The sequence below is a fragment of the Zootermopsis nevadensis genome, unplaced genomic scaffold (genome assembly GCF_977971745.1).
Source record: "Zootermopsis nevadensis isolate Lab colony 2312 unplaced genomic scaffold, Znev_1.0 Znev_ptg000022l, whole genome shotgun sequence".
Lineage (NCBI taxonomy): Eukaryota > Metazoa > Arthropoda > Insecta > Blattodea > Termopsidae > Zootermopsis > Zootermopsis nevadensis.
Window position 1 is genome coordinate 24,041,662 of NW_028259154.1, and position 25,449 is coordinate 24,067,110.

The 25,449-nt window shown below is 34.4% G+C and overlaps 2 protein-coding genes across 2 annotated transcripts in view; one reads left to right on the top strand and one right to left on the bottom strand.

Moving 5' to 3' along the window:
• The window catches only part of LOC110828317 (ubiquitin specific protease 10), a 138,441-nt gene that overhangs the window by 59,796 nt on the left and 53,196 nt on the right, over positions 1 to 25,449 (bottom strand). The window lies entirely within an intron of this gene.
• LOC110828320 (allatotropins-like) overlaps positions 7,653 to 25,449 on the top strand; it is a 50,514-nt gene continuing 32,717 nt past the window's right edge. Inside the window, exon 1 of the mRNA XM_022060944.2 lies at positions 7,653 to 7,795. The gene's annotated coding sequence lies outside the window, so the exon portion shown is untranslated. The remainder of the gene's footprint in view (positions 7,796 to 25,449) is intronic.

The window sequence follows — 25,449 nt, forward strand, 5'->3', positions numbered from 1 at the left end:
TTTAATCTTTCTATTTTGAAACGGCGAACATATAACAAAATCACTACTTCATTGTCCCACTTCACTTCTCCAATTCTGCTAAACAAAAGTGGAAAAATCTACGTCAGAAAGAGAGGGAAAAGAGGAAATATCTGACTCTTCCCCGACTAGAAACAAACCGTGCAGGTAGACCCAAATAATTTCAAACAAACAGTTACATAGATTACGCTGTAGTCCTCCAAGTGACCTTGTTCTTCACATCGCCGGTCTGAACTATAGCGTGTAGATTTCTCTTCGTAAAATGAAGATTTTGAATAATAAAAACCTATGAAGAACCTCCATTCTCCTGCAACTTCCTCCCTCCTGATTACGAAAACAATTCAAACATGTTTACTTCCTTCTTTCCCGCATTTCTCATGTTATCTGAGAGAGGGAGCTATCGTTAAAATTAGAACACTATCACGCTATTAAAATTCTTTATATTTTCCGCCAACAATAATTAAATTACATTGTCCGTTGCAAATGAGAAATCTAAACAACTCAGTAACTTCGGTTTAGCAGACAATTTAGTTAAGCGCATTATCGTCAGATATATACATATATATGACGCTCGTTTCTTCTGCAAAAAAAAAAAAATACATATACATACACAAAACGGGTATTAACGTTTAGATGAGAACCGTTCAACAAGAAATTGTTAGAATTAAATCAACTTTATTGTGTGCGTGGTATAATATTACCAACGTAACGGCTTACATGACCTTTGGGTAGTCCTACGAGAATTTATACAATAAATAATTAAAAAATAAATCAATTTATATGTCCTTTAGTCCTTTATTTGCAAGGCACGTGGATAAAATTAATAGTGACTTCTGTTTCGCCTAATCTTTCCTCATAAAGCAAAATGGTAAGTCATGTATTTTTTATTCCAGAATTACTCAAAGGATTTATATTAAGTGAGACGTGAGGTTTCCTGGAAGACAGCCTCCATCGATTTGGATTAAATTTAATTTAGAGACAACTGCGTCGTAACAGGTATATGTGCCAACCCATCATCACCATGATTTTTGAGGGAAGAAGAATCTCTGAAATTTCGAAAAAAAATTTTATGAGACTACACGGCGCTATAACCCAGAATACAATCGTCCACAAAACAGGTTATTTACATTAACTGAACGTGCACCGCGTAGATAGTTTTACGTGCACGCATTTAATATTTATATTTTCCAACGCATAGACAGGATTATATAAACCAAATTCATGATGTCAAAAAACAAATAAGCTTGAATTGATCTGTGGCTGTGGTACTTCTTCATTTATTTCAAAGCCTTCATTTCAGGAGGGTAAATTATTTCGATACAAACAAGAGACATCCTGTGAAGCACATGCACGTGACGTTAAAATCACATTACCCTGGGCCACATCGCCATTTATTTTCCCCCTAAGCACTCAATAATAAATGGTTAACATGTTAATTAGAATAAAGCATGCCACGGAAAGTAAAAGGTAAACTTTAGATTATCTCGAAAATTATTATGACAACACTAATACATATGGCGGATATAAACATTTTGAAGTATTTTCGACGATCTTCTGGGTTGTTGCGCGGTGTACAGACTCGATAATCGAAATTATGTTTATGCATCCACTTTGACCGTTCCACATGGCCACCGACCATAAATTTAATCCGTTTAAAAGACGACTGACTGACACGTTGACCCTCATATTGATTGAATTATTATAAAATAATGAAATTGTAGTATAAAAGGAAAGGAATATAAAGAAGCATACCAAAACGCTCAAGAAGGATCATCGTAGAAGTGGCCGACGTACCACCACAGAAATTCGAACGTCACGAAACAGCGTAGGTCAGGTATGAAATAATTATGAGTACAACGGTATTGTAAAGAATTTCGAGTTACCGGAAACACACGACATTGGATAGGGAGACGGTACAAAGATTCGGAAATCGAAAACTAATCTGTTATCCAATTCGAGTTTACGTCACCAAATGCATGCCTTCAATATCAGAATTTAAACGGATCTGACAATCAAAAGATTGAATTATAAATCTGAATTACAATTTGCGTTACGTTATTAAATTTCTCCAATTAATTGTCGCACTGAGATAAACAACGACTATCTACAACTCGTCTTGTTTCATACTTTATATTTTCGTAAAACACGTTTAAGATTTACAAGTGAGGCGGAAACTATTTCTTTCTGTTTGTTCAGTTATTATTACATCTCAGCAGAAAACAGATGAATGAAATCAGTAACTACAGATCCTTAATTCTGTTTAATATATTTCGTTCTAAGATCATTTAAGACTGACTACTCAACCGTATAGATTATGCAATGTTTAATTGAGTTATGAGGAATTGGGAATGAAGTTGAGATAAGTTGTCGTTGGATATTTCAACTACTATTCCAGCATTCGCCTGATATAACCGAGTAAAACTATTATCTGTAGATCATCACAAGCTAATTTCTGATACTAAAAGCTATCTTGTTTCGTTACTTAGAATCGCTTCAGTGCTTTCTTTATTAAATACGCCACTTTCACATTATTATCAATAATACCTTTCTTCAGAAAGTCTAGATTAAATACAGATTTTGTGTTAAGATTGTTAGGTACATATCCATATGCCGGCATAATCATGTCCGTAACTGTTGCTTTATAAAGCATTTTAACAGATAATTTTAATTTATCTTAATTTGAAATTTCATATTCCTAGTTCCAGTGGTTCATTAATTATCGCTGTCAAATTGAAAGTTAAATGGCAATTTTCGCAAGACCCATTATCGTGTCGTTTCACATTTAAGATAACAGTTACCGTAACGAAAGTTACGTTCCTTCAGACGACCTATTACAGTACGTAAGTTCGAGGTCGTACATTAGGACGTAAGCCCTTCATGTCGTTAATATTGATTATAGGAAATTAGGAAGTACAAGGATGTGCTGGCGTCCAGTGACAAATCGTGGAAGTGGTCAATTGGTTGAGAAAGGGGACACACAGTTAGTGATTTCATGAGCCCACATTTCCCTTTTATAAATGAAAATATGCTAACAATAAAAATGAAAATGTGAAATCACGGGTAAGGAGAGAATTAACTGACAGAAGATTATTGAAGTCGTGTGTTAGAATCAACATCTTTATCAGCGGTAAACTTTACGGCTAAGAATTCGGTCGCGGATAATTTTAGGAATATTATGGTGTGTGGGCAATACGCAAACAAGATAAAATTCGATCAAAAAACTTGTGGGATGAAAATCTGTTGTTACACTTTATTGCATGAATAAGGACTGTCAACAGAATGAGAAAACAAATAAGCCAGAGCTTGTAATACTTTGCGAACAATACTCATTCAGAGTGACCACACAACTTTGTCGAATTCCCTATGAGGGAATTCCATTACTTACAATGCCAAAATGTAGGTGTAAATCATTAGATGCTTATTTGGAAGGTACTTGGTCCAAATCTTGTCGGGTTACCGGCTATCATAAGGTTTCATTGAACACGTCCAGGAAAATATTGAAACACGCCACGACCGCATCCTTCCACATACTTACCTACTTACAATTCATAACCACCTTCCCCTTCCCATCTGATTTGAGGTCTATAATTACTAAATTTGAAACAGCGTCGTTAAATAATAATAATAATAAACCCCAAACATTTCTTGCGATAGCTTAAAGAAATAGCCTATTTGTACTTTTTTGGGGGCGATAGGCTGACAACCTGTCCTTGTAAAAGAAAGTGCACTAGATGATGATGATTTGTACTAGGACATTCCATTAGAGCAAAGTTTTCTCTGCTACTCATTGAGCACTACGCAATGAAATCTTATGGGGAAGTGAAGGGATAACTCCATTCATCACCAGCGGGTAATACTGCTGTTGTAAGACTTGAGGTTCTCACAGCGGTGAGTATGAAGATTTCCGTCTTCTGGGTTGTTGCGCTGTGTAGTCTGGTCGATGTTAACCAACGTTTCAGAGGTCATACTGCCTCCGTCATCAGGGCGATGACAGTATCTTCATACTCATCGCCCTGATGACGGAGGCAGTATGACCTCTGAAACGTTGGTTAACATCGACCAGACTACACAGCGCAACAACCCAGAAGACAGAAATCTTCATACTCATCGCCCTGATGACGGAGGCAATATGACCTCTGAAACGTTGGTTAACATCGACCAGACTACACAGCGCAACAACCCAGAAGACGGAAATCTTCATACTCATCGCCCTGATGACGGAGGCAGTATGACCTCTGAAACGTTGGTTAACATCGACCAGACTACACAGCGCAACAACCCAGAAGACAGAAATCTTCAATACTGCTGTTCATTAAGTGCCAGGATTGAAGCCGACAATGAATTGCTATACAATCGTTAAGAATTTCTGAAGCCAGAAAATTAGCGTTTGTGTGTAATACTTCGAAGCGACCACACACCTACGTGCAGTTAGGTTATGGTTTCCGCAGTATGGTCAATTAATTACGCGCATGAGTTCAAAATCCAATGAGCAATAATCTCTCTGATATGAGAAAATTGGTCAATGAACAGAGATAATATGCATTTCAGTCAATAAAACATCAACAGATTTATCGCGCGAGCTTTACCATTAATTAAGAATCACCGAGGCTTAACTGTTTGTATACTGTGCCCCCACTTTCACTTACTAAGAAACTTGTGAAAACGACGAACGTATTCTATTATTTATATCCCAAGCAACATTTCTTGATGGGAAATAAGAAAAAATACTGTGGATGTCTTCGATAAGTGTGTGTCATTTCAATATTATAAAAAATCTTCTTCTGAGGGAATTAAATACGTATTGCATGAACAGGATGGCGTACAATTTCCATATTCTAATCACCATTTGTCAGAATACATGAAAAATGTTCGTAAACAATTTAGGGAAAGTGCCCCCTTCTAAAATTCCGTCCAACCTTCTGCTAAAAGGAGTTAAATAAAAACTTTCGGAAGATTAGAGAAGAAAATAATTAGCAAGATTAATGTCAAGTTTCTTCGTTAAAATTTTGCTTCAGAATATACCATAACAGAATTAGAAACGGCTGGAATTGAACAGCCTGAATAAGCTGCTGTTTAGACTCAAAATATTACATTTTTTATTCGGCGTTCGAGAATAATTAAACATTTATATTTATGGAAATTACATTGAGAAACAAAAATAAAACTCTTTACAAAATTAGGAGACGAACAGGTTCTGTAAAGCTTATTATTCAGTTCGAGCAATATTATCGTTTCGTATACTTTACTAAACAGATATTTCGCCTGCTGGCTTGTGTGGGTGTAAGACAATTGTTTCGTAATTTCAGGGAAAAATATAAATCACAAGTGTCTGAAAACAAACTATTCAGGAAAATATCTGATACCGAAAGAGATTAAGTAGGACTTAATTTACATAGTACAGAAATACGTGATTTGTACATAAAACGACGATAGTGAAAGAAGAATGCAAGGGGCAGAGAGTGTGGTTAGGTTTGGACAGGAAGGAAATGCGTTTAGGATTTCGGCAATGGCCATGTCGAATACAATGAAGGTGATAGGATGATAACATTAAGATGGGCCTTATGAAGATACGAGGTTATCAAGAATGGAGGTATAGAGAACCGGCTCAGAATCACGTCCGATGATGGGCTTTAGTTTCGGTGATGACAGATCTTCAGGCTTTGCTATCATTGAGTTAGTGAAAGACTTTAAAAAGTATTGGGAGGAGGAGACTCACACAAACTTGATAAATCTAATCATGATAGTCGATACAAAGAGAAAATCCATTCGTTTGAGCAATTTCAAGGCAGATAAAGCAGGTTTCTGTATGCATGGCTGTTACAAAGGACTTGGTCAGCGGCAATTTGTAACTAATGATGTACTGCTGATGCAAGCAAAGGCTTGGCTATTCATTATTCTTGTACAGGAATTCATGTGGGATTAATCATCATGGAATCTTGCACATTTGAGCCCTGTCACAATTACGCCAATTAGGTGCATTCGATACCTGCGCGAATAGATCTACATAGCGTTCTTTGACTCGAGCTACACAAGTTGAAAAAATTTCTATATGATACCACAAAAAAAATATATATATATTAATTTTAACAAGCCTGCCCCCGCATTAACGCCATTCTTATCATATATATGTAAACATTTTTATATTTTCTTTCTCTATCTCAGGTCTCGATACTACAAAGAGTTTTATAGTGCAACAGCACGTGACAAGCATGGAAGCGATACGAGCATATACAATTCTGGTCCGAAAACCTAATCCGGAAAGCGCCAGCTACTTCGCCCTAACCCGAGCCAGTTGAATCCAGTCCGTTCACTTTGATTTCGTCTACATTTATATGTTTCCCATACGTGTACGTCTCCCACGCAGTATTTAACATCCAATTTTTCAGAATAAAACGTTTATATATTTGTGAGCAAAATTATATATATATAAGTTATAATTATGCTCATACATATATGATTACGCTCAGAAATGCATGAAATGTAAAGGGGGATAAGAAATTTATGCAAGTTTCAAAACAATAACTATACATCATAACCTGAAAAAGAAACTTATAAGGAAGTTTGAAGATGAATACGCCTAGAAGTTATTATTTTGAGGCGTTTGTTTGGAATAATGTACAAGATTACGAGCCAGTGACACAAGTCGGCGTCTTTCTACAGCGTTACTTCCTTCTTAATTCTACGTAATTTCTCTTGGGACTGTATTTAAAAAAATCCGCCGAAGTATTTCCAGGACTCTAAAATATAAGCTCTCACGTAAACAAGCGTATCTGAATGAATGCGCTACTGTTTTCTGTTTTTTCGTTGCTGTTAGCCTCGAGTATAAAAAATACCTAAAATACTTATTTTTAAACAACTCTGCTAGTAATTAAGGCATTGTACCAAAGTACAAACAAATTTAATGGCAAACAGACATATTACTGTATAAAACGTAATGAACAAGGAGATACAACTCGAATACTTTTTCTCAAAACTATACAGACTTTTAAGACCATCGTTGTTTTCATTTCTATAAAAGTAAATAGTTTATTATAAATATTATATACTATTTTGTTAAATTATACATGACAAATTTTATTAAGATTATTAATTGTACGTAATTCAATAAGCCCTTATTTTGGCTCTAGAACATTAAATATAAAATAAAAAAACAATTTAAATGTTATTTTCATCATGTGGAATCTGAAGGCCTTATTAACTAACTACGGTGCAGAGTCCTTCTCGGAAAGTTGATAATCGTTCACTTAATCACAAAATTTTCCATCTTTCATTAAATCCAAAAGTTTAGAGCAAAATCTTAATCCCCTTCTAGGCTAACGTAATAATATTTGGTGATGTGTACAGATTGTGAAACTCCTCAGTGTGTAATTTTATCCAGCGTGGTTTGCGAAGCCATAAGTTAAATAAACAGGGAAGGGTTCCTACATATTACTTGACACTGAAGAAAAAATAATGAATAGACATGTGGATGTGAAATTAGTAGACCATAAACACGAAGATAGATGAAACAAGAAAATAAAATAACACAAGAGGACGACATGATATGTATGTAGAAAGGGTGAGGGGGTGAGGTGGGGGTGGAAAGAGTTGGATCGTGGGTGAGAGGCGTCGAGGTGGAGCAAGGGAGACAGAGAGAGGACAATTCTCAGCCACACGACGCATACAACACTGGGGCCACAAGTACATAACGTGAGGTAAAATCTGCTTGGGGTTCACTCCACAACTCACCACCATCCCGTGCGCTCACGACCTCTGACACAACACTTCGACGTCTCTGGTGAGTACCAAAGAATCCTCTAGCCTGGCACTCTGAGTGCTTACTTAGTTCATTTTATACGAAGTTGCTGTGGCGAACTGAATCAAGCTCTCATACTACGGAGTCTAAATTTTACAGAAAAACACTGGACATTTTTAATAATTCACAAAGTTTTTTACGTAATACTAAACACTTCTTATCAAACTATTTATCTACAGTAATTAACAACAGCTCCTGATTACTATAAATTGTAAGAGAAAGAGAGAAGTGTTATATCTGAAAAAAGTCCGGTAACGAACCGGAATATTCTCGAGGGAGGGGTACAGTCTTTTTTGTAAGCAGAAGTATAATAATTTAATGCTAAGAACTTCATGGCTATTTTAACAACGTATTTTAATGTCTCGCCGAACAAAGTTTTCTCTTCAAATGAATACATTTTGGGGGAAATATTGGGTAACAATACAATTCCTGATACATACAAAGTTGGAGTGAACAGTTACATATTTAATGCTTCAAAACAGATTAAAGCACGTATAAAATTATTTAAGATCCGTCTTTGCCTAGTCAAATTTAAAAATGTACTTCTTGTGGATACGTTCGCGACTAAGGTTACAATTATAAGCCGTGTTGAGAAAGAAACAGTTTTTGGCACTTTTAAGTAACACGAAAACAGATCGAATGAAAATTTTTAAAGGAATTAGCGTTGATTCTTGTCAGGGTCCATTAATAACAATGCATTAGATGTATATTCCTTGATCATCATTTTTTATTAAGTTTCACATTTATACTTATCAATTGGAAATGTATTCATCCAGTTGCCTTGACAAGTTTTCCTTTTGTACGAAATATATATTTAAAAATCCTCCCTTTTTATTTGTCGCATTTGTTTCACAACACAGAATTTCACACACGATTTAGTAATCCGGCTCAATTTATTTTTCATCCAATATTGGCAATGATTTAAAATTACAAACGACGAAAATAAAGACTTACCACGTCTGTGAAATGGAATAATGACGAACAACTGTGCACTACATTTTAACCGATAAAACCATTATTAAATGAAACAGCGTTAATAGATAGGCCACAAATTATAGAATGTGCAATGTTTTTCGATATCCATAAGTGTTCTAATAAACATGAAATTGTTTATATACCAACAAACACACTCAGACCAATGGCCACCAGTGCTACAGAAAATTAATGATACTTGTGACTTTCTATAGAGAGTACAGATCAAATATTAGTTGGATTAACACAGTTTAGTTTGATTAATAATCACGAGAATATATTTGGTCAAATATTAATGTCCCTTAGATACATATTATGTTAACATAAATCAAATCTTGTTCAGGTGTGTCGCAAATACGACAGCTATTACGAAGTATTTTAATTAAGACTGCATTACCGCACTTAAATCGGACAGACGCGAATTACTTTAAGCTTTCTAATGACCCCAAAGGCAAAAAGCGTGGCCCTGATATACGATTTAACATGTTACAATGAAGTACGAGAAACAGTGATTCATTTTGGAATACAAACCAAATAAACAATATAAATAATTTATTTTAGGTCTGTGGTTATATATTTCTAGTATAACTTTTATCGTCATAGCGAGTTCAGCTAGAAAGGCATCAGTCAAATATCATTCTATTCAAAATATTATAATTTCGGAAGAAACCATTCAATGACACATTCAGAACGTACTTGACAGCTGTGGAGAAAACAAAAATGTCTACTAACTTTTAAAAATTAGCGTACAGCTCGTTTTATTAACAAACTTCTTATAATGCCTAACTAGATAGGCAAATTCTGATTTATTTCCTTGAACTATAAGATTGGGCTGCTGAAATGACTGTTTTCGATATTCCGTACTGGAAAATGCGTGTAAAATGGTAAACAGGTTTCTACGCGTACGTGTCTACTGCGCTGTTTTTACGAAAGAACTTCTCAATCAAAATTTCTTTTTGTTTGGACAGGAAAGCTTTCTATGAAATACACTTTTAGAATGATCAGATTTCCTGTTTGAATAAACTAAAACCTCTGCTTATTTTTCAATACCTCTTACGGTCATGCAACGTAACCGGCTAAGATTCGTATTGGCAATTGTGTTACGTTGTCAATTGTAGTGAATTTCACACAAGCAAAGTTTCGTTTTAACATAAAGAGGGAAAATGTGAGCATGTCCTTAATAAACTACAAGATTTTTGTGAAAATAATCTTTTAAAGTGTGCATTTATAAATTAAAATTTAAAATAGGTTCTATTTTACATGTGATTTTTATAGCAGACTGAATCTAACAGATAAGACGCCTCAAACATACCATCATTTGGGGAGCACTTCTATGTGGTACATGGAAATACAGGACATTTATTTCAATATATTTATGTATTATGACAAAACTCATATTCAGCACAATTTTATATATAGTTCCTTTTTATACAAACAACTGAATATCTTACTTTTAATACGTCTACGTTGCATCTAGCTCTTGAGTCAATTAAAAGCACCAAACGTCAATGGATTCCTTCCCTATAAAACTGTGTATCGCATTTTGTGTCATTCTTTTTCTAAATAATAAAATCTCTCACATTATATCCAGCCTTTGCACAATTAGAAGTTCCAACTATCAAAATTCCCTTCCCGTTACTAATTTTATAATCACGAAATCTTTAACACCAATCTAAATAATTTCATACTTCATAACACCTTGATATCTAGTGGCCTCACTATAAATAGATTTTTCAAAATCCTGAAACAGTGTTGGTAGATCCTACATTATTTAGCAACAGTCTATATATTCTGGTTTATGAATTATTTAACGACGTTATGCCAATGTCATAAGTCAAGTTTTACAGACAGAAGCAAAGTAAGGAATGACATGTTAAAGCGTCATTAAAGTACAAACTATACAAGCGATAAAATCTTACAAATAGACATTTTTATTTATTAGCTGATAATCTTAATTAAATCTAAGTTTTGCAAAACAAATTTAAAATATTTATTTAACAACAATTCATAGCGTATGCAAGTAACATAACGTTTGTAAAGAATTCCTAAATATACGTAATAAAAAGAAAATTTTAATTCTTATATTTATTCTTAAATAGGGAAAAATTAACAATAAATTCGATCAGAAACAACAATTTTTCCACAAGAAGTAACAAAAATAATGCCAGTAATAATTGTAAGATGAATAAGAATAATTAATGACACGCATCAGCCAACAGATAAAAACAGGTCTATTAGTATATTTTACAACTACATGAAATTATCAAACCTATTATAAATTATTGTTTTATTCATTACAGACCGCTGTGTAATGTATAATTTTCGCTGATCTGTAAAAATGTCAATTTCGTGACCAATTTTGAATGTAAATTAATCTAAGTGAGATTTCTGGTTCCTGCGACGACGAGTATGACAGTGACTGTGCTTGCTGCCTCCATCATCAGGTAGATGTAGGCGATGATGGTGGCAGTAATCATCTCTGAAACTCCGGTAAACATTCACCAGATTACACGGCGCTACAACCCAGAAGACAACCAGTTCTATACTCGCCGTCGTGGGAACGAGATATCTCACAACTACTCGGAACTGTCTACCCCGTTAATGGTACATGTAGGCTACTGTTATTGACACTATCCACGGAATAAGCAAGCAAGTGAGGGTAATACGTAACGAGAAACTATATGATTTATACAGGACACTTCCTGAAACTTTAAACTGCAATGTGCTAGGCACGTGGGCAGACAATGAATGCTGAATTTTCGTGGGGAAAGTACCTAGGAAACCCCCAGTAGAAATTTGGAAGAGAAGACAAAGAACATCATGTGGAGGTAAATTTTGAGAATGGAAGGCGAAGGGATCGTGTTCAGTTGCGGGATTTGTTATTAGTGGCAGAGAACCTTCGGGTTATGCTAACGCAATGTTGGTTACTAATAACAAAATCTTTTGCGTGTTTATATTCGCCGTGGGGACCCTGCAGGTTTGAAGTTGACGCGAGGATAAAAACGTGGCAAATATTTAGGTTATGATCTGATCAGCACACACAAACGAATTTAAAAATTTACATCCCTTGTTTCTTCAATAATATAAAAGTATTACCATATATTTATAGTAACTGCTGTTCAATTATTACCTTTCAACGATTGCTGCACAAATATACACGCACAGAATATCATTTATTTGTAGCAAATATAAGTTTTCACACATGATTGCACTCAACTGTTTTCACATATGATTGTGCTCAACTGAACGCTGTCGTAACCTGCCGGGTGGTTGCCGAACTACTACAATTGGAAAGTTGACATACGAAGTGCGAAGTGGTACTTTTTGCGTATTCGAATGCAATTCCCGCGAATATTTTTCTGTAATTATATTTCAGTGATAACTGTCCGTCCTCAGAACACATTGAACTTCAAACAAACGCTCCTAGTCTGAAGAACATTTCGGGATAATTTCTGTATAGGTATGAATATGTGTAAAATACTTGAAGTCTACTTTCCTTGTTAACAGATAGGTTATGGTAGTTAGTTTTAAGATCGACTTGTTGATGGTACATACTGGCTATCTGCTTGTACGACAGCCCATCGACCAAATAATCTGTCGTCTGACTGTCCACTTGTATTTTATTTCAACTACAGAACTCATTTCGGAAAATACATCGCTAAACCTTAATAAACATGGGTATTAATCTGGGCTAATCAGCAAATTTTCGTTTCGAAAATTCGGCGAAGTCAACTACAGGAACAAATCAAAGATATTCATAGAAGAATTAAAGAAGAATACATTTTAGAAAATTATATTAACTTTTATTTCAGGATTTTTTTAGTCCTTCCTCGTTTCTAAAAAAATAATATTAAAAGACTGGAAGCTAATTTTACCTATTATTTTGTATGGTTAGGTAAACTGGTCTTTCACAACAAGGGAATAAATAGGAATAATTTTAGGGCCACTGAAAACAAAAAGGAATTATCTGCGGTAAGAGGGGGATAGAAAGAAATATGCACTGAAAAAACCCATATTATGTACCCTTCAATATAATTAGGACGACAATATTAAGAATGATAAAATTCGTAACACTGCATATACAAAAATTCATTCAAAACTTTCGGAAAATAACAAGGGTCCGTTTGGACGACCTGTTCTTGGATAGAATGATAACATTAAGACGGATCTTGAATAGGAGTTTTGTGAAAATATGAACTGAGTGGAAATGACTCATGATTTGTCAAATTGCTGGCTTCTGTGAACGTGGCGATTACCCACCGAATCCCGTAAATTCAGGGAATTTCATAACCAGCTGAAAAAGTATCAGCTCGTAAAAGAAGCTCACTAGTACTGTAACGATGTTACCATACTTTACTTAAGTCGGTCAACTAGCATTGACCTTACTTAAAGCAATTAATGCACTTCTATTAGAAAGGCGTGTAATCACGGAACAGAGGACGTTGATGTAAATGTCGAGAAGTGACTGAATGAATGTTTTGTTGCTGGAAAACAGAACAAATGGACAACACTGGATTAAATGCAGACTGTATACGTAAACATTTCTCTGATGAATTCCCTATTCAGAATAGTCTGAAAAAAAAGTCCTTTATCAACATTGCTTTTCAACTTCAGTTTGGAACACGCCACTAAAAGACCCTCAAAAAATCAGGAAGAATTAGAACCAAATGAAAAATTCCAGCTTTTGATCTGTGCTGTCGAGTTAATTTGTTCGGTATAAATATAACCCGTACACAGATTCTGTACGACGTTGGTAAGATAGATTAGTACATAAATTAATTCACAGAAAACTATGTACGGTATAAACTGATATTTTATCACCAGAATGCAGTACAAAACAATTAAATAAATAATATTAATACGCAAATCTAAAATCTGCGGAGTCCAAATTTTTGATAAATGCAGTAATAATTTAAGATTTCACTCACAAAGAAATTAAGAAAAGTTTGAATTCTAAAATGGTTTCTACCCTTCAGTTCAGAATCTTTCGTCTTCACGTCTTTTACGTAGAAAAATTGAATATCAAAAGAAATAAACCTACAGTTTAGCTTTACATTCGCAGTTGTAGTTCGTACAAACTTTGGAGGCTATTGACATCTTTTGTGTGTCGGTACAGTTTTCTGTTACATTCGTGGTATTGGAGAAAAGAAGACAGAAAAGTGTGAAAGAGTTCGACTGCTTTCTTGTTGCTATCGAGTTACTGCGGAAAGTGTTGTGCGAAATGAAAAGGAATTGACTGAATCTCGATACGAGAATGTGGCCGGCAACTTTTATCTCACGAAACAGGTTATAGCACTTACAATTAAGCTCAGATGATGGAATTGCACAACGCTTATTAAAGTAGCGGGCAAAAAAATGAGGAAGTAGCTTGAGGAAACACAACAAAGGAATTGAAACTTGATTACTGGGCAGAATTCTGTCCCTTTTACACACAATAAAAAGTTTTCTCTTGTTTTGAATGAACAAACTCTTGATATTACATTTCGTAATTTCACTTAAACTCCATAACATTGATACCGTTTTGCATCTTAGATAATGAAGGGAAAACGACACACACATTTAAAATCATCGATGATATTTTGTAAAACGCTAAACCGATTACTATTTTTACTGGGAAGAATAAAGTAACATTAAAAGAGCTTTAAAGTTAATTTGTCTTGTTCGTTGAATTTTATTTCATTCTTTCATCGTTAGGTTTTATATCATGTGTAATAAATCTATCTTGTGTTATGCATAAATACATCCGCTTGTGTTGTTATTAAAGTATGGGAGGAATATATAAGAAAATAAAGTTACACATTGATATACTCGTTTTATTATTGGTAATAAGCATCATAATATAACTACAATATAATGTCTGGTATAGTGCAGCCGAATGGATAATGTCCAGTACTTATTCTCAAATAACGTTTGCAGATGTTCTTAATTTAAGTTGCAAGATTTCCTACTTATCTAAAATAGTGATATGCAGCAAAATGTTTTTTTCCCACGCTTTACGTCTTCAAATACACGGATTTTTCAGACTCAGAAGTTGAGTGGTAATTCCCACTATTATAATCAGCAGGAGATAAATTTTTATACGACATTCTTACATTTTGTATCCTGTTGAACATAATTTAAAAATTAGCATATTTGTAGAACAAAAATGCATGTACATAGAAATTTCTAAACAAGTGGTTTTAAAAATCTGATAGTTCATCCACCTGCGTATAACTAGGTCTATCATACTGCAAACATGTTTCATCACCTATTATAACTATTAAAGCTCCAATCACGAAACATATTAATGCTGAAATAGGTCTCGTCTCATTTGTCACTAGGTGGGTAAGTTAACATGTATACTAGACCTACTATTTAGACGGCCAAAGATGGAAATGGTGTTCAATTTAACGCGTTCTTTCACTGAAATACAACATAAAAGCATTATGTTGTATCGTACTTGTCTGTCCGTCTGCACATTTCAATACAAAGGAAAATAAATTATTCATATGTATTGTGATGCCCTTCTGTTTATTGACTCTGTTATGAATGTATGTTTTCAAGCAATGTTGTGTCTTTAAGTTTGATTTCAGTCCCGTCAGTCTTATTTCATATGAAATAAATTAACATCAAGTATGACTTGTTTTATATGTTTTTACGTTTGCGAGGAAAAGAAGTTTCTAGAGACGTTAATTTCCTCAAACAAATTTACGAAACATTGTCGGTATAGAACAAGAATAAATAGCATTCGGAAAAGAGGAAGTCTGCAATTAAAACCCATATCGAAGTTCTTAAATTAGACGCGCGCTGATTGTTTAATGACCTTTGACGGCAAGTTTCTAACTAATACTGAACTTAGTTGCTTTTCCACACGCAATCGTCATAGGAACGGAAATCCTGGGGCTGTATTTCTCTGTAACAGAGACGGTGAGAATGCAATTACAGCTTCAAATCCTCGTTCAGCACATTCTCTCTCTCTTTTGATGTCACCTCGAAATGCCATGACGCTTTTCATTTACACCGGAAATGTAAACTTCATAGTCGTATCAAAGTACTCAGATTCGCTGTATGTAAGTATACTTAAATTACCGACGCGGATTATATATATTTTAACAATTATTTATTTTAATTCGTCTGATCACAATATTTAAAATTTCTTATAATTAAGATAATAAAATATCATTCATGTTCCATATCGATTGATCGATTTACATTTCGGAACATTTACACAACATGTTTCGGTTTTTATAAAACCAATGTTATTAGATGTACATATCGGCCAAAGATGTAGGAGTGAGTGTCCCGATATGTCCAGAAGTACTAGTGTCTTCGAATAGGTGTGGGTCAATACTCAGTACATCTAATAACATTTAAGAAAAACAACACCTTCGTCCAAAAATGGAAAAACAAACGTAATGAAACATCACCAAAAAACTACAGAAATCATAATTGAGTTTTAAGTTCTTAGATATATTTTACACGTGATGATGGTTTTATAAAAACCGAAACATGTTGTGTAAATGTTCCGAAATGTAAATCGATCAATCGATATGGAACATGAATGATATTTTATTATCTTAATTATAAGAAATTTTAAATATTGTGATCAGACGGATTAAAATAAATAATTGTTATAATATTCACAATATGACGCAATTACACTATCTTATATATATTTGTTCCTTTCATATAAAATATCAGTATCATTATTACACACATATGATGACAATATTAGACATGTTTTTAAGGAAGCGGGATATGGAAGTGGATTTTCTCTTGCAGGATAGGGCCCAGCGACGGATTCGTGTAAAAATCGTAATACTCTTTCAGACTCCATAAAATATGGGAGATTTCTTTATTTATGAGCGGTAATCAGCTTCTCAAGTACGACTCAACTAAATGGAGTTAGTTATATCTGATATAGGCCCACACGCTGTAATGCCTTACTTGTTAGCTACATTTTCCTTTCAATCAACAGTTCTGGATTAAAAACTTCTCGTTTAAATACACTTATAGCCCATAATAATCCGTTGGAACTGCGTATCACGTGAGCAGAAGAAAAATAAGACTTTGAAGAATGAAATATATCGGCAGTTCTTATGGAAATTAAAGGTTTGCAAAAACCGGCACAGAATTCTGTTAGTGGACTCTTTGTAAAGAATAATTAAATTCAGTTTATAAATATGTAATCTGTTTATTTTACTTTTCTCCGTACGTCTTCTGACTAGAATCTGTTCGTAATTTTCGTTTATAATATGCGTATTGGATGGTTTGGCTACTCAGTTGATCAAAGCACGTATACAGAACTCTATTACTTATAGTTTATAGTTTAAATGCGTCATGTTTGTGTTTTAAAATTCAAATATATAATATAATTCAAGTCTATACACACGAACAGACATTCAACCTGATCAGACGAGGATATACTGTACATCACGACTCTTGGTATGTTATTGTGTTCTTACTTTTACAAAAATCTATACGACACAAATCTATACGACGATATCCAAACTCATTTACATATAAATAAATAACTCATATGTTAATTAATTGTTTCACAGTATAATGAAAAACAAAACATAAGATGCAAATAATAAGAAGATCAACGGAACACCTACTATAATAATCTACAAAACAAATATAATAAATGAAAAACTTGCATTAAAAATATAGAGTAGTTTTAAAGATAAAAAAAACCTGAAGATGATGCTATGCATTGAAACATGTAGTAGTATAAAGCGCAATACTGTAACATCGTAATAACGATGAATAGCGCAAAATATCAATATTAATTTTAAATTTTAACATCAACAATTTAAAGTTTGTGTATAGACTTGAATTATATTACATATTTGAAGTCTATTACTTAATGTATAATCTAGATTTTCTTGTCACAAGTTTAGTTACATACACTTCCCTCTTGGAGAACAGATATTTTGTATCCATAGAACAATGCGTTATTAAAATGAGAATTGATATGTTCACGGCTGTGGTATTTTGGTTTCTCACAACGTGTAATTTTGTAGATTGTTACTAATGTTTCGGTGTAAAAATATACTGCCTTCATGTTGAGGTTATAGATTATATCGCATTTCACAGTAGCCCATCTAATAGTATCTACTATCATTTCATAGATCATGGTTTTTCTCAATTTCGGCGAAGTGGAATTAAATTATTCTTAGATTTTATACATTTCGTTCTATCAAAATAAATTCCACGTTATTCCGTATAATCCTACGTTTTGCTTTAAACTATATAGACATTTTAAAAATGTACATTAGACGTTATAGATATGAAAAGTCTGTTCAACAGGTTATAATTCGTAATATCGACCAGTGTTTGTAACGAATGTACAGAATCGTTCAGAATTGAAGCGAAAACAAAACAAAGTTTCTCAAGGGCCCTTGAGTTAATGGCCCGATCCTGAGAGTGGAGTTCGGTAGTGATTACTGCCACTCACATATAGAAACTTAGGATTTGAGCCAGTGTATGTATTTTAGTGCCGTGTACTTGTCGATATTAACTAGGACGTACATTGTACTTCATTTTGGAGTACACAGATTTTAAAAATTATTTGTTTCCAGTTCTACACTCCTTACTTGTCTCGATATTAATTTATTGCACATAAAAACTGTATAGTTATAAACTAATTAACAGCAAATACATCTCTACTTTTAGAAATTTTTATTACTTCTACTTCGTATCCGGGAGGTCCCAGGTTCAAATCTCGTTCCGCAGAACGGCTCATGTTGACTGAGGAATTTTGTAATATCCCTCGGCTCATCCAGACTAATCTTGTACAGCACTTTAAATTAGACCACGCCCACTACTTTCTGTATTTTTCCAATTCATTATAATCGGGTTTATCGAAGCTAAGTAGCATAAGCTACTGATAGCGGAGCTAAAAATTATAAATAAAACTCATGTACAAATAAACGTAATTTATTGTCGACAGAATCCATGCACGGTAGAAATATTACGTGGTACATGCGCTCATATTATTTGCCTTTATATTTTTCTGAACAGCACCACGATTTATCATAGCGATTGCAGAAAGCATAATGACTAGTCATCAAAAATGGTAATAAGAGATAAAGATATATCTGTAAATTTTATATTTTACACTTTTTACTAAAAATATGTGGATAGATAAAATCGTGTATGAGGAGTTGTAATAATTATACTTTGCAGGGACGTTCTTTCTCAATTCATGTGAATGCATAAATCTCGACGAGAACTTAAGCTAATTAGTTACAGTAATAGAAACTTAAATTACGTCACCATTGCCAAGTTTCGTTAAAATGCCTTTATATTTCGTTGTTCAGCAAGGGACAAAGTACAGAAGAACAAAGAAAATAAAAAGGAATTTTATATCAAATATAGTTCCAAAAGTCATGCAAAAGTCAAAATTTGCAAGAGTAAATGCGCAGAAGAACGTAAAATGAAAAGATTTATTGGTATGGAAAATTGGTCCTCTATGTCTGTAAAATAGTGGAATTTCTCAACCATTTGCCAGAATAACTGAACGGAAACTAGGAAGAGGAATGTAAAAATTAGTTTTGTCTGAAGTTCCCAGTTGTGATTCCCGAGGCAACAGAGACGAAACTACGAGAGAAGTTTATCTGAAAGTCAATATTGAACATATTTAACTTTACCTACGGTACTAAAGCGTTGTGTCTTGACAACTTTCTTCGGAGACAGTAGTTACGAAGAACACAGGAAGTGCGGTAATTTCCTTCCATATTACTTGCTAGTTTACAACTTACTTCAACGGAATCAATCCCAAACTCATACTAGAAGAGACTACTCTTGTCTGTGCGTCTCGGAGGACGTGAAGGTCCATATGCAAAAGTTCCCAAGCCTACTGTGTGTTCAGAAACAAATGGTTGTCATAGAATGCATATAAGGAATTTTGAAACTATATGAAAATATATGTTTGTTCTTCGCAAGTATTTTTATTACATCAAACTTTGCCAAATAAATTAATTCATTCAGTTCAACCAGTGTGCAGATGAATCATTTCTTAAGAACCCTTACGGTAGAATCCAAAGATTGAAAGTGTTCGGAAAATCCGGAAAAAGTAGTTGATAACAAAATATATTCCAATCAACAACAACAAAAACCTTTGCAGCAACTATTTCCCGAAATCAAACGTTGTACATAAAGTTTCAATAGCAAAAGTACAAGGGCAAGACGATTAGCATATCTCCATCACCTTTGTGATAAGATTTATACGATAAGATAATAACTTTCAAATAAACTTACCGGAATGTAAGTGTATATAACCCCAAACGCAATCCAGTTTAAATATAATTGACTATTTGGTTTACGTTTTGAAGATATCCATGAAATTAAATTAGTAAAAGGGGTAAGTAACCCCAACACACAAACAAGAGATTACTTCGTCAGTACCTTCCAAGTTCGTGGACAGCTGACAGCATCAATGTCGCTGTATGAGAAGGGCCTAATACACTTAAAGTGACGGAAGATTCTTGCTTTTTCGAGAGGATTGCAAGGGCGGCCAATGGGACTGAATCGGTTTGATGTAACTGGGGCGAGTGAGGGGATTAAAGGGACATGATGACAAGTAGAAAGTGGACTCCCTTCCATATCCCTTACGTAATCCTATGTTCTCTCCAGCTGATGGATCAAGATGCCAGATCTTTCGTCTTAAGGTTCGAACGTGGAAAACACAAGCTTACTGTTTTATGTACTAGTAATATATCGCTCTTGTGAACACGGTAATGGACCTTCTGGTTACATAAGAGGCGGACTTCTTGATTAAGTAAGCTCCGTGAAATTGTGATGCAATCTAAACGAATAAATTGCGCTGAAGCGATTGCCCTGATGATGGAGGCAAATACACGAAACACGAAGATGCATGTTACATGGTACTGATTTGGAGCGCCCAGTGGCATAATACAAAGTATTTAATATTCTGACTTGGTTCCTGCTTGTGACAGTATGCATCTTGTGGATGTACGGAGTTCTGCCGACGTTTCGAACATCTTCACTATCTGCACCTTTAAGGCCTATATTTACACGGTGCCAACATACAGAAGCAGAAATTCTGTATGCTCTTATTGTCTCCCCATCCTAGTCAAATATCTTGCTTTCCAAGAGTTCACTGTCCTAACAATATCATGCGAACTCATGCAGTTTCTCGTTACCTCATATCCTAATTTTCTGCATATTTCATCTTCTGAGGCCTGCGTAATGTTAAGAGAATTTTGGTTTCATACACTTTTAATTTATATTCTTTCCTCAGGGTAAGAGATCACGTTTCATATCCTTATATGCCATAAATAAATGACAAAATTATTGTTCTATATCGTAATATTCAGCGTTTTGGAGAGAAGAATTATTACGATTTTTAACTGAATGATAACATGTGCATATATGATATTCTTAACTGCTGAATCCGCTTTGAAATGGTTATAATCATTGGCGTTTCATTGAACAGTACACATTTTGAAATAACAACGCTCAAGCACTGTGATGTTACTGTTAGTAACATTTCATATGCAACTTTGGAAAAGTGATACCTTTATTAATGTTGTTAATTAAAAGCACTGGCAGCATAGCACAGGACGCGGGTAAAAAACATTTCACTGATAAAGAATGCAAGCAAAATACAGTTCAAAATAGCATATGGTCACTATTGTTTTTCTGTATTTTACATAGATATAAAAAGGCCGTCACATGCAACTTTATATATACGTAAAACTTTATGTTTCTAAGTGGTTTTACAGATAAAGACACAGCCTTATATTAATGTTTTTCCTTCGCAAATTTATTTGATAATTTTTAAACTTACTTGACGTTGTCTGAAAGTAAAGATGTATAATGTACATATTTAATTATAGTCTGAGGTTTGGGAGGTACATACTTGGCACTACAGACACGCCCTCGAGAAAAAAAATGAGAGATAATTATATTATACTCTTAATTATATTTCCACCTGTGAATGCTTTAAAATATTCTTATTTTTGATAGAGTTTAGGACGTTGTTCTCTTAATCAGTTTACTCTGTGCTTTATGGAGGAAAATAAACGTACATATATGAACTGTGTGCTCTGCAATTTAATAAAAGTTCAGTGTGTGTAATCAGGTAAGAAGGTTTAAGTGTATGTCATTAGATGGGTTCTAACACTAATTGTATTTTGCCTGGATTTAGTATGCTTCTTTAAAAAGCTGCCTGTATTTTTTTGTATGGGTGGTACAACCTTTGTTCTTGAATACATTAAAACAGAACATAGATTTGTAGTAACAAACCATATTATTAATGTTAACATTATAGAGGATTTCTGTCTTGCTTAATTAATTCTGTGGATTTATATAAATCACACAAACGAAAAGGTATATAAAGTGGGAGTACATATTAGTTACTTGTCATTTGCTAGCTTTCAATGGCTAACTTTCTTCCATGGTTCATACTTTGAACCTATAACCAAATACACGTATAATTTGGTTGAACATGAAGCACGAATGAGGAATATTAGATATTAAAACAACAGTTTAGTAGAAAATTTAAAGCTAAAGCTTGATAGACTTAGGCGTATGTTGAACTTAATCTGTATTGTAAAAATATTTAAGAAGGCTCGGGTTGAAATCAAACGAAGCTACGACCCTAAAGAACTAAAACTGGGAGGTAGTTAACCGTTTAAGTGAAGAATGTATAGTCACTTGCATAAAAACATTAAATGTGTATTCGATCACAGATCAATTACGTTCTCGGATCATTCGACCACAGACAACGCGGGATCGAATACTGTATTTGTCCTGTATAGATCCAGATCTTACCACACGCTGGTCTTCGGTGAATAAATGGACACGTACAGGATATTATCTAAAGTGGGTGTTTGAAATATTTACTACGAAGCCACGGATTAGAAATTAGACGTATATTTTAAAGTAAATAATTAAACCCATGAAACAGAGTTCTTCTTGAGAAGGTGATATTCGCTCAGGCTTTCAGTACCTTCTCCGCCTTGTTTGCAACTCGAACTTTTATTATTATGTTTACCAGAGTGACTATTTGACCCAAACCTTAGTCAGAAAAATCCAGTCCAGTCCTCTCGCCCTATTGTCTGAATTTTCAGAAATTATAAAGATGCAGATAAGCTATTGTGGTGTTGCAAAATCCGCATTACGTGACAGCCATTATTTTATCTTCCTCATGAATATGAGAGCCGGTTTGGAGAGTGACCGGACCCTTATTTATATTGTAAGCTACCTACTTATCGGTATGCGTGAATACTTTAATTACAAAAACCTCCCCTATCCATATGTTTACATACACTTGGGCTTTGCGTTATCCATCAATGTCTAATTTCAAATTTATACCACACACATAAGGTCCGCATGAACTGTATAATTCGTTTACATACTAGCGTTGTTTTTCGTCGTAAGTGGCTTGTAACCCTGAAGCCCTCTCTTCGATCTACAGGAAGGTTATCACACAGAACCAAAATTTGTATATGAATTCTAAATATGGAAACAACTAAGACTGACACACTTCTGAAAGCAGAGTCCTTGCTCAGCTGACAGTAGTTGGAATTCTGTCTACGACAATATTTACTGTGATTTTACGTGAGTTCTTCTGACTAGATAGGGCCGATAAACAATGCTACATCGAATAATATTTATTAAAAATTATTAACATGACGAAATTTCTAGAGTACTTACTTCTTTACTTCTGATCGTTAAATTCAAACTCATGGTAACTACCTCCATGGTTGAGAGTTGTTCTTAAGAAACTGATAGTCATTCATCATGTCAGTAAGTTCTAATCTTTTAATGGAAACTTCATCTTCATCGCCACGTTTACAGCATTCTTCTGTACCGTATCCTAGGCGAATGAATACAGTCGACCTCAGATCACATTTGTATTGTCCATTTTAATATTATCCTTCCGCTTAAGCCTAGGCGTTCCAAGCTGTTCCTGATTAATTTATTTTCGTCTCTGTTCTTTTAACATGCGCTTTATCCTGTCAGACCTATTACCCGCAGTTCTTTTAACTTATTTTTATGTATGTATGATTCTCATTTGTCGGCAACTGCCTTAGGGAAGCAATTAGTACACCTACGTTTCCTGCTGTTTGAGTGTTTATCGTGGAAGTAATTTATCTCAAACACTTGCTGTTATCTGTCTGCCTACTGTAATTACACTAAAATATACGGACCATTCCTTCCCAGTGTTCGTTCTTGTATTTGTTTGCTTACGAAGACTAATAACACAGAAACATCTTGACAGCAGTATTTGAATCTTGTCGCTTATTACACAGCACAACAGTGTTTACACAAATATCACACAGAAACTGATGGCAATTGTCACCTGAAACGCTAACCTCCAGGACAGATTTCCAGAGTGCAGGTTGCACAAGGGAATTCTTTGACCTAACATACAGAAGGTAACAGGATAGGGGAAAAGAGAAATACACGATGAACAGTTTCATAATTCTTCCTCGTCTCACAATTCTATTTTAGTGACCAAGACACGGATAGTGCGATGGGGCGTGGCATGTAGCATATTTTTTCTAAATATCTGAAGATAAGTGACCACTGGGGATACCTAGGGGTAGGTGATAGAATAATATTAAAATGGATTTTAAAATATTAAAAAGGAGGGTACGGTCTGAATCAAGCCGGCTGAAGATACAGGCCAGTCATGGGCTGTTGTGAGCACGATAATTACATTTCTTAGTGATTATCAGATTTTCTGCTCTACGGAGTAAGTTAGCCACTTCCTTAGTTCGATATCTAAGTTTCTTCTTGAATGAGGAAGGAAAGACAATTCGTTTAAATTTCTGGAATCTAATTGTTTATTCCTGACTTCAGTTTACTTTTGTGTGTGAAAGATGAGTAGACTACTTTATAAGCTCGATTTCTTTAGAAAAATCCTTTGAGATAGAGGTGTGAGAATATGAATCTCAACAGGGATTTCACATTCAAAGTATTTCGCTCACTTTGACACGTAGAGGTACTAAATTAATTGTCATTCCTCAGGTGCAAAGTAGCACTGCCTACACAAAATTAAACGCAGATTTTACTCTGAGAAATATACCAGTAAATTACCTCAAAAGCAATTAATTATTGTACCATAGCTTTGAAACAGAAACAAACTGGTACAGTATAAATTGAATACTGTCTGTATTAACCTGTGTCCCCTGGCCCAAGGCAATGGTAGACACTCCTGTTTACTGGAAGTTAGATCGAAACTTTCCATTCCTATGTGTGTTTATGTTTATATGTAGGAGTAAAAATTGCTGCAGCTCTAAATAAAATGTAGGTACAGAAATAATTCTGATGTCGACAGAAAGTTCTTGAAATTTTCACTCTAATAACATTAGACTGGATGGTTCTTCATCACATAAACCTTAAAATCGAAACATGATGGTTTATACGTTCGTCAAGTCCTCCACCCTTCCTCAATAAACAGTAAAACGAAAAGAACAGCTCCTTTACCCTAGAACGGGAAGTGAAAATATTATTATAACTGACCAGGAGATTTCAAGGGAACTTTAAAAGTTAACTAGTCATAACTTAGTATATTTGCGTCATATTTTGAATTAGGTTAATATTTTAATATTTTCCGTCAAATCACAATTTTTAATAAGAATAAAATATTTAAAATATTATTTCACGTTCCGCATCGAATGATCGATTTACAAATTGGAACAATT